Below are 12017 nucleotides of genomic sequence, written 5' to 3' on the forward strand. Positions count from 1 at the left end.
AACATTACCAGCTAAAACATCATTTATGTCTGAAACCACACATCTAAGATAATGCTGATTCAAGGATTGAAAAGTCATGATTTCTATATGCAAAAAATTACCTGCAAGACAGACCTTGAACCTTCGACTACCCATTTCTAGATTGGCAACTTTGAGGCCTGAAGCTCCATGGTGGTATCATCTGTCTTTTTTCCAAATGTTAATCTTTACTCCCTTAATCTCGGACTCTCTGTAGTAATGATCCTAGTACCCTACTATTGGGGAAATCCCTTGTTATCAATAAAAATGGTTCATTGTTTCTAACAAATCTCTGTGTATTTGTATCATTTTTGTTTTGAGGTATTATGGCCTCTGCTGAATACTGAGCAAATGTGAAGTTGAACTTTGAAGTCCTTCTTGGTATAAGCATTTCTTTTTATACCTGCATCAGAAATAATGTCTTTCCCACCTATTTCTTGTTTTTCACATACTTAGGCACTCACATATATAAGCAGAAATCTCACTATTTCAGGACTGTGCTTTTCAAATCTCTCTGTGTCTGGGATGGAGCTGGAGGTGAAAGAGGAGGAGGAATGACACTTTATTCAGGAAGTTAAAGCAAATTCCAAAATAGAGAAGAGGTGGCTTGAGTACTTAAAGGAATAATGGAAAGGAAGGAAAATTTTCCAGCATATATGAGAAAAAGAAGCAGAGATAGGTGTCAAGCACATGAGACTAAAGGACTAAAGAATGCATGTAAAGTCAAAACATTCTATCATACCATCTGCTTTTAATGGAAATGCAAATGTATTTGTTTGTATATATTGATGTTGAAATTGATTTCAATCACTTAGTTGATAAATAATTTTGAGTAGTTTTGAAAGGGTCTCATCTTAGACACTGAAGACAAAGTAAAAATTATAGAAACATTTCCTACTCTCACAGTTTACATTCTAGTGTTTACATTCTAGTAGGTGAAGAATATAAAAATAAAAAATAATTAAGATAATTTCAATTATCACTGAGCGACTGAACTGAACTGAACTGAAGCTTGTATGAGATAGCTTACACATCCAGTAAAGAGTCTTCACAAACTAACTTGTAGTTCAGTTCAGTTCAGTTGCTCAGTCGTTTCCAACTCTTTGTGACCCCATGAATCGCAGCACGCCAGGACTCCCTGTCCACCACAAACTCCTGGAGTTTAATCAAACTCATGCCCATCGAGTAGGTGATACCATCCAACCATCTCATCCTCTGTCATCCCCTTCTCCTCCTGCCCCTAGTCACTCCCAGCATCAGGGTCTTTTCCAATGAGTCAACTCTTTTCATGAGGTGGCCAAAGTATTGGAGTTTCAGCTTCAGCATCAGTCCTTCCAATGAACACCAGGACTGATCTCCTTTAGGATGAACTGGTTGGATCTCCTTGCAGTCCAAGGGACTCTCAAGAGTCTTCTCAACACCACAGTTCAAAAGCATGAAGTTTTCAGCTCTCAGCTTTCTTCACAGTCCAACTCTTACATCCATACATGACCACTGGAGAAACCATAGCCTTGACCAGACGGATCTTTGGTGGCAAAGTAATGTCTCTGCTTTTTAATATACTATCTAGGTTGGTCATAACTTTCCTTCCAAGGAGTAAGCGTCTTTTAATTTTTTGGCTGCTGTCACCATCTGCAGTGATTTTGGAGCCCAGAAAAATAAAGTCTGACACTGTTTCCACTGTCACCCCATCTATTTCTCATGAGGTGATGGGACCAGATGCCATGATCGTAGTTTTCTGAATGCTGAGGTTTAAGCCAACTGTTTCACTCTCCTCTTTCACTTTCATCAAGAGGCTTTTTAGTTCCTCTTCACTCTCTGCCATAAGGGTGGTGTCATCTACATATCTGAGGTTATTGATATTTCTCCTGGCAATCTTGATTCCAGCTTGTGCTTCTTCCAGCCCAGCGTTTCTCATGATGTACTCTGCATATAAGTTAAATAAGCAGGGTGACAATATACAGCCTTGATGTACTCCTTTCCCGTTTTGGAACCAGTCTGTTTTTCCGCGTTCAGTTCTGACTTTTGCCTCTTGACCTGCATGCAGGTTTCTCAAGAGGCAGGTCAGGTGGTCTTGTATTCCCATCTCTTTCAGAATTTTCCACAGTTTATTGTGATCCACACAGTCAAAGGTTTTGGTGTAGTTAATAAAGCAGAAATAGATGTTTTTCTGGAACTCTCTTGGTTTTTTGATGATCTGGTGGATATTGGCAATTTGATCTCTGGTTCCTCTGCCTTTTCTAAAACCAGCTTGAACATCTGGAAGTTCTCAGTTCACGTATTGCTGAAGCCTGGCTTGGAGAATTTTGAGCATTACTTGACTAGTGTGTGAGATGAGTGCAATTTGCGGTAGTTTGAGCATTCTTTGGGATTGCCTTTCTTAGGGATTGGAATGAAAACTGACCCTTTCCAGTCCTGTGGCCACTGCTGAGTTTTCCAAATTTGCTGGCATATTGAGTGTACCATTTTCACAGCATTATCTTTCAGGATTTGAAATAGCTCAACTGGAATTCCATCACATCCCCTAGTTTTGTTCATAGTGATGCTTTCTAAGGCCCACTTGACTTCACATTCCAGGATGTCTGGCTCTAGGTGAGTGATCACACCATTGTGATTATCTGAGTCATGAAGATCTTTTTTGTACAGTTCTTCTGTGTATTCTTGCCACCTCTTCTTAATATCTTCTGCTTCTGTTAGGTCCATAGCATTTCTAACTAAACTAACTCTTAACATACTTTCAAAATCTGAAAGATGGTGACTACCTTAGTTAAAGAGGGCTTCCTTGGTGGCTCAGACAGGAAAGAATCTGCCTGCAGGGCAGACCTGGGGTCAGTCCTTGGATTGGGAAGATACCCTGCAGAAGGCAATGACTATCCAACCCAATGTTCCTGCCTGAAGTATTCCATGGATAGAGGAGCCTGCAGGCTCCAGTTCATGGGGTTGCAAAAAGCTGGACACAGCTGGGCCACTAACACTTCATACTTTCACTAGTTAAAGAACACAAGACGTTCAGCTCAGTGAAGTGACAAAATAGTGATAATCAATCCAAATATCTATTAGTTTATAAATGAGACACAAATATTTGAACAGAAATTTGACTTAATCTGTCAATTTTTTATTAGAGAAATATTAATTGAGCCCAACATATGTTCAAGGTATTATAATCAGAGTTGGTTATTCCATGATGCACAGAATAGAGGTGGTTCTGCAGTCATCATTAGGTTTAGAGAGACTTGAGTGAAAAGGTTTAGAAATAATGCAATAAAGATGAAGACTTTTCAGTAAACCAGGGGAATTGTGGCCAGAAATACTGCTTTGGCAGTGGCATAGAAAATAAAGTGTCTACTGTAGAGAATTTGTGAGGCAAACTTAAAATTTCAAATTCCAAGGAGAACAGGAAAGGTAAAAAAAACTGAAGCATAATAACAACTGGAATGAGAATGTATTTTCTTAATGCCTGTCATTCGTGATTAAACATAGCAGAGTCATAAGATTATACCAGTGATCAATAGTAAGAAAAAAAAGGTTGAATGATTTCTCAACTGAAGGAAAAATGCCTAATATTGAAAATGCTCAGAAAATAAAATCAGAAGCTTGATGAAATGTCCTTCTGAAGGCATTCAATAAAGTATTGGATTACCACTCATCTCACTGTTGTTGAAATTTGAGTGTACAATAGAAGACTTCATGGTTCTTATCATGAAAAATAACAAGTATTGGAATCTGCTTGATTATGAAAGATAGTGGTATACCTAGGCAAGTGAGATAAGCAAAAATAACATCCCACCCAACTTTAATATAGAAAAAGCAAGAGAGTTCCAGAAAAACATCTACTTCTGCTTTATTGACTATGCCAAAGCCTTTGACTGTGTGGATCACAACAAATTGTGGAAAATTCTTCAAGAGATGGGAATACCAGACAACCTCACCTGCCTCCTGCGAAATCTGTATACAGGTTAAGAAGCAACAGTTAGAACTGGACATGGAACAATGAACTGGTTCCAAATTGTGAAAGGAGTAAGTTAAGACTGTATACTGTTACCCTGCTTATTTAACTTCTAAGCAGAGTACATCATGCAAAATGCTAGGCTGGATGAAGCACAAGCTGGAATCAAGATTGCTGGGAGAGGGGGAGGAGCCAAGATGGCGGAGGAGTAGGACGGGGAGACCACTTTCTCTCCTACAAATTCATCAAAAGAATAACTGAACGCAGAGCAAACTTCACAAAACAACTTCTGATCGCTAGCTGAGGTCATCAGGCACCCAGAAAAGCAGCCCATTGTCTTCAAAAGGAGGTAGGACAAAATATAAAAGATAAAAAGTGAGACAAAGAGCTGAGGACGGAGATCCGTCCCGGGAAGGGAGTCTTAGGCGGCATTGCTTGGGGTAGGGTCCGGGCCTGAGTGCCCTGACAACAATCGGAGGGAGCTTCTGTGAGTTGCCAACTTGAACTGTGGGAGAGCAAAAGAGCAAGAGAAAATTAACCGGCCCAGACACACTGCCGGCCGTTCGCAGAACAAAGGGACCGAGAAAGTCCAGAGAAGAGCTCGCAGGCTGCGGACCGGCCCAGCCCCGCCGGAGGCAGGAGGCAGGGGGGAGGGGAAGGTCGCGGCGAGACACAGGGCGCAGGCACCCGACCGGCGCGGGCGGGGACTAGGGCTGGGGACGCGGAGGGCAGAAGGCGCGCGCACCCGACTGGCGCCAACGGAAACTGAGACTGGGTCCGCGGAAGGGAGGGGGCGCGCCACACCTGGGGAGAGTGCGCCCACCGAGCCCCTGGCTGCCTGGATCGCTCTGACGGGGAAGGCACAGAGAGCAGGCGCAGCTTCTCCTTCCGCGCTTTTGTGGAACACCCGGGTTGGAACCTCGCGCAGCGCGGGGCGCGCTCCATATAGAACAGCCGGGAGCCGGAGCAGCGCAGACGGAGAAAGCAGCGTCGGCCCCTCCCGGCAGCGCCAGCCCGTCCCCGCAGCGCGACGGAACTAGCTACCTGAATAGGAGTCCACCTCCGCCCGCCTGTGTCAGGGTGGAAATGAGGCTCTGAAGAGACCGGCAAACAGAAGCCAAATAAACAAAGGGAACCGCTTCAGAAGGGACTGGTGCAACAGATTAAAATCCCTGTAGAAAACACCAACTACACCGGAAAGGGCCTGTAGATATACAGAAGTGTAAGCTGGAACGAGGAGCTATCTGAAACTGAGCCAAACCCACACTGACCACAACAGCTCCAGAGAAATTCCTAGATATATTTTTACTTTTTTTTTTTAAGTAAGAAAAAAAAATTTTTTTCTTTTTTTCTTTTTTCTCTTTTATTTTCCTTTAAAATTCCCTATTACTCCCCCATTACTCCTTAACTTTCATTTTCATAGATTTTTATGATTTTTTTAATTAGGGAAAAAATTTTTTTTTCTTTCTTTTTTTTTCTTTCCTTTTTCTCTTCTATTTTCTATTTTTCTTTTTCTCTTATTTCTTTTAAAGTACTCTAGTACTCCTCTACTACTCCTTAATTTTCATTTTCAATACACTATAACCTTACAAAAAAAAAAAAAAAGAAGAAGAAGAGAAGCCCTATTTTTAAACCGAAATTCAGTTCCCATTTTTATTCAGGAGTGTGTTGATTATTCTCTCCCAATCTTGACTCTCTGTTTTCTACCTCAGAACACCTCTATTTTCTCCTTTCCCCTTCTCTTCCCAATCCAATTCTGTGAATCTTTGTAGGTGACTGGGCTACGGAGAACACTCTTGGAACAGACAACTGCATAGATCTGTCTCTCTCCTCTTGAGTCCCCCTTTTTCTCCTCCTGCTCATCTCTATCTCCCTCCTCCCTCTCCTCTTCTTCATGTCACTCTGTGAACCTCTCTGGGTGTCCCTAACGGGGGAGAATCTTTTCGCCATTAACCTAGTTTTATTATCAGTGCTGTATAGTTGGAGAAGTCCTGAGACTACAGGAAGAATAAAACTGAAATCCAGAGGCAGGAGACTTAAGCCCAAAACCTGAGAACACCAGAAAACTCCTGACTACATGGAACTTTAAGTAATAAGTGACCGTCCAAAAGCCTCCATACCTACACTGAAACCAACCACCACCCAAGAGCCAATAAGTTTTAGAGCAAGACATACCACGCAAATTCTCCAGCAACGCAGGAACATAGCCCTGAATGTCAACATACAGGCTGCCCAAGGTCACACCTAACACATAGACCCATCTCAAAACTCATTACTGGGCACTCCATTGATCTCCAAAGAGAAGAAATCAAGTTCCACGCACCAGAACACTGTTGCAAGCTTCCCTAACCAGGAAAGCTTGGCTTGACAAGCCAATCGTCTAACCCCACCCACTGGGTAAATCCTCCACAATAAAAAGGAACCACAGACCTCCAGAATACAGAAAGCCCACTCCAGACATGGCAATCTAAACAAGATGAAAAGGCAAAGAAATACCCAACAGGTAAAGGAACATGAAAAATGCCCACCAAGTCAAAAAAAAGAGGAGGAGATAGGGAATCTACCTGAAAAAGAATTTAGAATAATGATAATAAAAATGATCCAAAATCTTGAAAACAAAATGGAGTTACAGATAAATAGCCTGGAGACAAAGATTGAAAAGATGCAAGAAATGTTTAATAAAGACTTAGAAGAAATAAAAATGAGTCAATTAAAAATGAATAATCCAATGAATGAGATCAAAAACACTTTGGAGGGAACAGAGAGTAGAATAACGGAGGCAGAAGATAGGATAAGTGCGGTAGAAGATAAAATGGTGGAAATAAATGAAGCAGAGAGGAAAAAAGAAAAAAGGATCAAAAGAAATGAGGACAACCTTAGGGACCTCTGGGACAATGTGAAATGTCCCAACATTCGAATCATAGGAGTCCCAGAAGAAGAAGACAGAAAGAAAGGCCATGAGAAAATACTCGAGGAGATAATAGCTGAAAACTTCTCTAAAATGGGGAAGGAAATAGCCACCCAAGTCCAAGAAACCCAGAGAGTCCCAAACAGGATAAACCCAAGGCGAAACACCCCAAGACACATATTAATCAAATTAACAAAGATCAAACACAAAGAACAAATATTAAAAGCAGCAAGGGAGAAACAACAAATAACACACAAAGGGATTCCCATAAGGATAACAGCTGATCTATCGATAGAAACCCTCCAGGCCAGAAGGGAATGGCAGGACATACTGAAAGTAATGAAAGAGAATAACCTACAACCTAGATTACTGTATCCAGCAAGGATCTCATTCAGATATGAAGGAGAAATCAAAACCTTCACAGATAAGCAAAAGCTGAGAGAATTCAGCACCACCAAACCAGCTCTTCAACAAATGCTAAAGGATCTTCTCTAGACAGGAAATGCAGAAAGGTTGTATAAACGTGAACCCAAAACAACAAAGTAAATGGCAACTGGACCACACCTATCAATAATTACCTTAAATGTAAATGGGTTGAATGCCCCAACCAAAAGACAAAGATTGGCTGAATGGATACAAAAACAAGACCCCTATATATGCTGTCTACAAGAGACCCACCTCAAAACAAGAGACACATACAGACTAAAAGTGAAGGGCTGGAAAAAAATATTTCATGCAAACGGAGACCAAAAGAAAGCAGGAGTCGCAATACTCATATCAGATAAAATAGACTTTCAAATAAAGGATGTGAAAAGAGACAAAGAAGGACACTACATAATGATCAAAGGATCAATCCAAGAAGAGGATATAACAATTATAAATATATATGCACCCAACATAGGAGCACTGCAATATGTAAGGCAAACGCTAATGAGTATGAAAGAGGAAATTAATAGTAACACAATAATAGTGGGAGACTTTAATACCCCACTCACAACTATGGATAGGTCAACTAAACAGAAAATTAACAAGGAAACACAAACCTTAAATGACACAATGGACCAGCTAGACCTAATTGATATCTATAGGACATTTCACCCCAAAACCATCAACTTCACCTTTTTCTCAAGTGCACACAGAACCTTCTCCAGAATAGATCACATCCTGGGCCATAAATCTGGTCTTGGAAAATTCAAAAAAACTGAAATCATTCCAGTCATCTTTTCTGACCACAGTGCAGTAAGATTAGATCTCAATTACAGGGAAAAAATTGTTAAAAATTCAAACATATGGAGGCTAAATAACACGCTTCTGAATAACCAACAAATCATAGAAGAAATCAAAATATGTATAGAAATGAATGAAAATGAAAACACAACAACCCAAAACCTATGGGACACTGTAAAACCAGTGCTAAGGGGAAGGTTCATAGCATTACAGGCTTACATCAAGAAACAAGAAAAAAGCCAAATAAATAACCTAACTCTACACCTAAAGCAATTAGAGAAGGAAGAAATGAAGAACCCCAGGGTTAGCAGAAGGAAAGAAATCTTAAAAATCAGGGCAGAAATAAATGCAAAAGAAACTAAAGAGACCATAGCAAAAATCAACAAAGCTAAAAGCTGGTTTTTTGAAAAAATAAACAAAATTGACAAACCATTAGCAAGACTCATTAAGAAACAAACAGAGAAGAACCAAATTAACAAAATTAGAAATGAAAATGGAGAGATCACAACAGACAACACTGAAATACAAAGGATCATAAGAGACTACTACCAGCAGCTCTATGCCAATAAAATGGACAACTTGGATGAAATGGACAAATTCTTAGAAAAGTATAACTTTCCAAAACTGAACCAGGAAGAAATAGAAGATCTTAACAGACCCATCACAAGCAAGGAAATTGAAACTGTCATCAAAAATCTTCCAGCAAACAAAAGCCCAGGACCAGATGGCTTCACAGCTGAATTCTACCAAAAATTTGGAGAAGAGCTAACACCTATCTTACTCAAACTCTTCCAGAAAATTGCAGATAAAGGTAAGCTTCCAAACTCATTCTATGAGGCCACCATCACCCTAATTCCAAAACCAGACAAAGATGCCACAAAAAAAGAAAACTACAGGCCAATATCACTGATGAACATAGATGCAAAAATCCTTAACAAAATTCTAGCAAACAGAATCCAACAACATATTAAAAAAATCATACACCATGACCAAGTGGGCTTTATCCCAGGAATGCAAGGATTCTTTAATATCCACAAATCAATCAATGTAATACACCACATTAACAAATTGAAAGATAAAAACCATATGATTATCTCAATAGATGCAGAGAAAGCGTTTGACAAAATTCAACACTCATTTATGATTAAAACTCTCCAAAAAGCAGGAATAGAAGGAACATACCTCAACATAATAAAAGCTATATATGACAAACCCACAGCAAGCATCACCCTCAATGGTGAAAAATTGAAGGCATTTCCCCTGAAATCAGGAACAAGACAAGGGTGCCCACTCTCACCACTACTATTCAACATAGTGTTGGAAGTTCTGGCCACAGCAATCAGAGCAGAAAAAGAAGTAAAAGGAATCCAGATAGGAAAAGAAGAAGTAAAACTCTCACTGTTTGCAGATGACATGATCCTCTACATAGAAAACCCTAAAGATTCTACCAGAAAATTACTAGAGCTAATCAATGAATATAGTAAAGTTGCAGGATATAAAATTAACACACAGAAATCCCTTGCATTCCTATATACTAACAATGAAAAAACAGACAGAGAAATTAAGGAAACAATACCATTCACCATTGCAACAAAAAGAATAAAATACTTAGGAGTATATCTACCTAAAGAAACAAAAGACCTATACATAGAAAACTATAAAACACTGATGAAAGAGATCAAAGAGGACACAAACAGATGGAGAAACATACCGTGTTCATGGATTGGAAGAATTAATATTGTCAAAATGGCTCTTCTACCCAAAGCAGTCTATAGATTCAATGCAATCCCTATCAAGCTACCAACGGTATTTTTCACAGAACTAGACCAAAGAATTTCACAATTTGTATGGAAATACAAAAAACCTTGAATAGCCAAAGTAATCTTGAGAAAGAAGAATGGAACTGGAGGAATCAACCTGCCTGACTTCAGACTCTACTACAAAGCCACAGTCATCAAGACAGTATGGTACTGGCACAAAGACAGAAATATAGATCAATGGAACAGAATAGAAAGCCCAGAGATAAATCCATGAACCTATGGACACCTTATCTTTGACAAAGGAGGCAAGGATATACAATGGAAAAAAAAAAACAACCTCTTTAACAAGTGGTGCTGGGAAAACTGGTCAACCACTTGTAAAAGAATGAAACTAGAACACTTTCTAACACTATACACAAAAATAAACTCAAAATGGATTAAAGATCTAAATGTAAGACCAGAAACTATAAAACTCCTAGAGGAGAACATAGGCAAAACACTCTCCGACATAAATCACAGCAAGATCCTCTATGACCCACCTCCCAGAATATTGGAAATAAAAGCAAAACTAAACAAATGGGACCTAATGAAACTTAAAAGCTTTTGCACAACAAAGGAAACTATAAGTAAGGTGAAAAGACAGCCCTCAGATTGGGAGAAAATAATAGCAAATGAAGAAACAGACAAAGGATTAATCTCAAAAATATACAAGCAACACCTGCAGCTCAATTCCAGAAAAATAAATGACCCAATCAAAAAATGGGCTAAAGAACTAAACAGACATTTCTCCAAAGAAGACATACAGATGGCTGTCAAACACATGAAAAGATGCTCAACATCACTCATTATTAGAGAAATGCAAATCAAAACCACAATGAGGTACCATTACACGCCAGTCAGGATGGCTGCTATCCAACAGTCTACAAGCAATAAATGCTGGAGAGGGTGTGGAGAAAAGGGAACCCTCTTACACTGTTGGTGGGAATGCAAACTAGTACAGCCACTATGGAAAACAGTGTGGAGATTCCTTAAAAAACTGGAAATAGAAGTGCCATATGACCCAGCAATCCCACTTCTGGGCATACACACTGAGGAAACCAGATCTGAAAGAGACACATGCACCTCAATGTTCATTGCAGCACTGTTTATAATAGCCAGGACATGGAAGCAACCTAGATGCCCATCAGCAGACGAATGGATAAGGAAGCTGTGGTACATATATACCATGGAATATTACTCAGCCGTTAAAAAGAATTTATTTGAATCAGTCCTAATGAGGTGGATGAAACTGGATCCCCTTATACAGAGTGAAGTAAGCCAGAAAGATAAAGAACATTACAGCATACTAACACATATATATGGAATTTAGAAAGATGGTAACGATAACCCTATATGCAAAACAGAAAAAGAGACACAGAAATACAGAACAGACTTTTGAACTCTGTGGGAAAAGGTGAGGGTGGGATGTTTCAAAAGAACAGCATCTATACTATCTATGGTGAAACAGATCACTAGCCCAGGTGAGATGCAAGAGACAAGTGCTCCGGCCTGGTGCACTGGGAAGACCCAGAGGAATCGGGTGGAAAGGGAGGTGGGAGGGGGGATCAGGATGGGGAATATGTGTAAATCTATGGCTGATTCATATCAATGTATGACAAAACCCACTGAAATGTTGTGAAGTAATTAGCCTCCAACTAATAAAAGAAAATAAATAAAATAAAAAAAATTAAAAAAAAAAAAAAAGATTGCTGGGAGAAATATCAATAACCTCATATAAGCAGATGACACCATCCTTCTGGCAGAAAATAAAGAGGAACTGAAGAGCCTCTTGATGAAAGTGAAAGAGGAGAATGAAAAAACTGGCTTAAAAATCAACATTCAAAAAACTAAGATCATGGCATCTGGTCCCATTACTTTATGGCAAATACCTGGGGAAACAATGGAAACAGTGAGAGACTTTATTTTCTTGGGCTGCAAAATCACTGCAGATGATAACTGCAGCCATGAAATTAAAAGATGCTTGCTCCTTGGATGAAAGGCTATGACCAACCTAGACAGCATATTAAAAAGCAGAGACATTACTTTGCCAACAAATTCTGTCAAATCAGATGTCTGGATTTTCTAGTAGTCATGTATGGATGTGAGAGTTGGACTATAA

Source organism: Dama dama, chromosome 31 (genome assembly GCF_033118175.1).
Source record: "Dama dama isolate Ldn47 chromosome 31, ASM3311817v1, whole genome shotgun sequence".
Taxonomy (NCBI): Eukaryota; Metazoa; Chordata; class Mammalia; order Artiodactyla; family Cervidae; genus Dama; species Dama dama.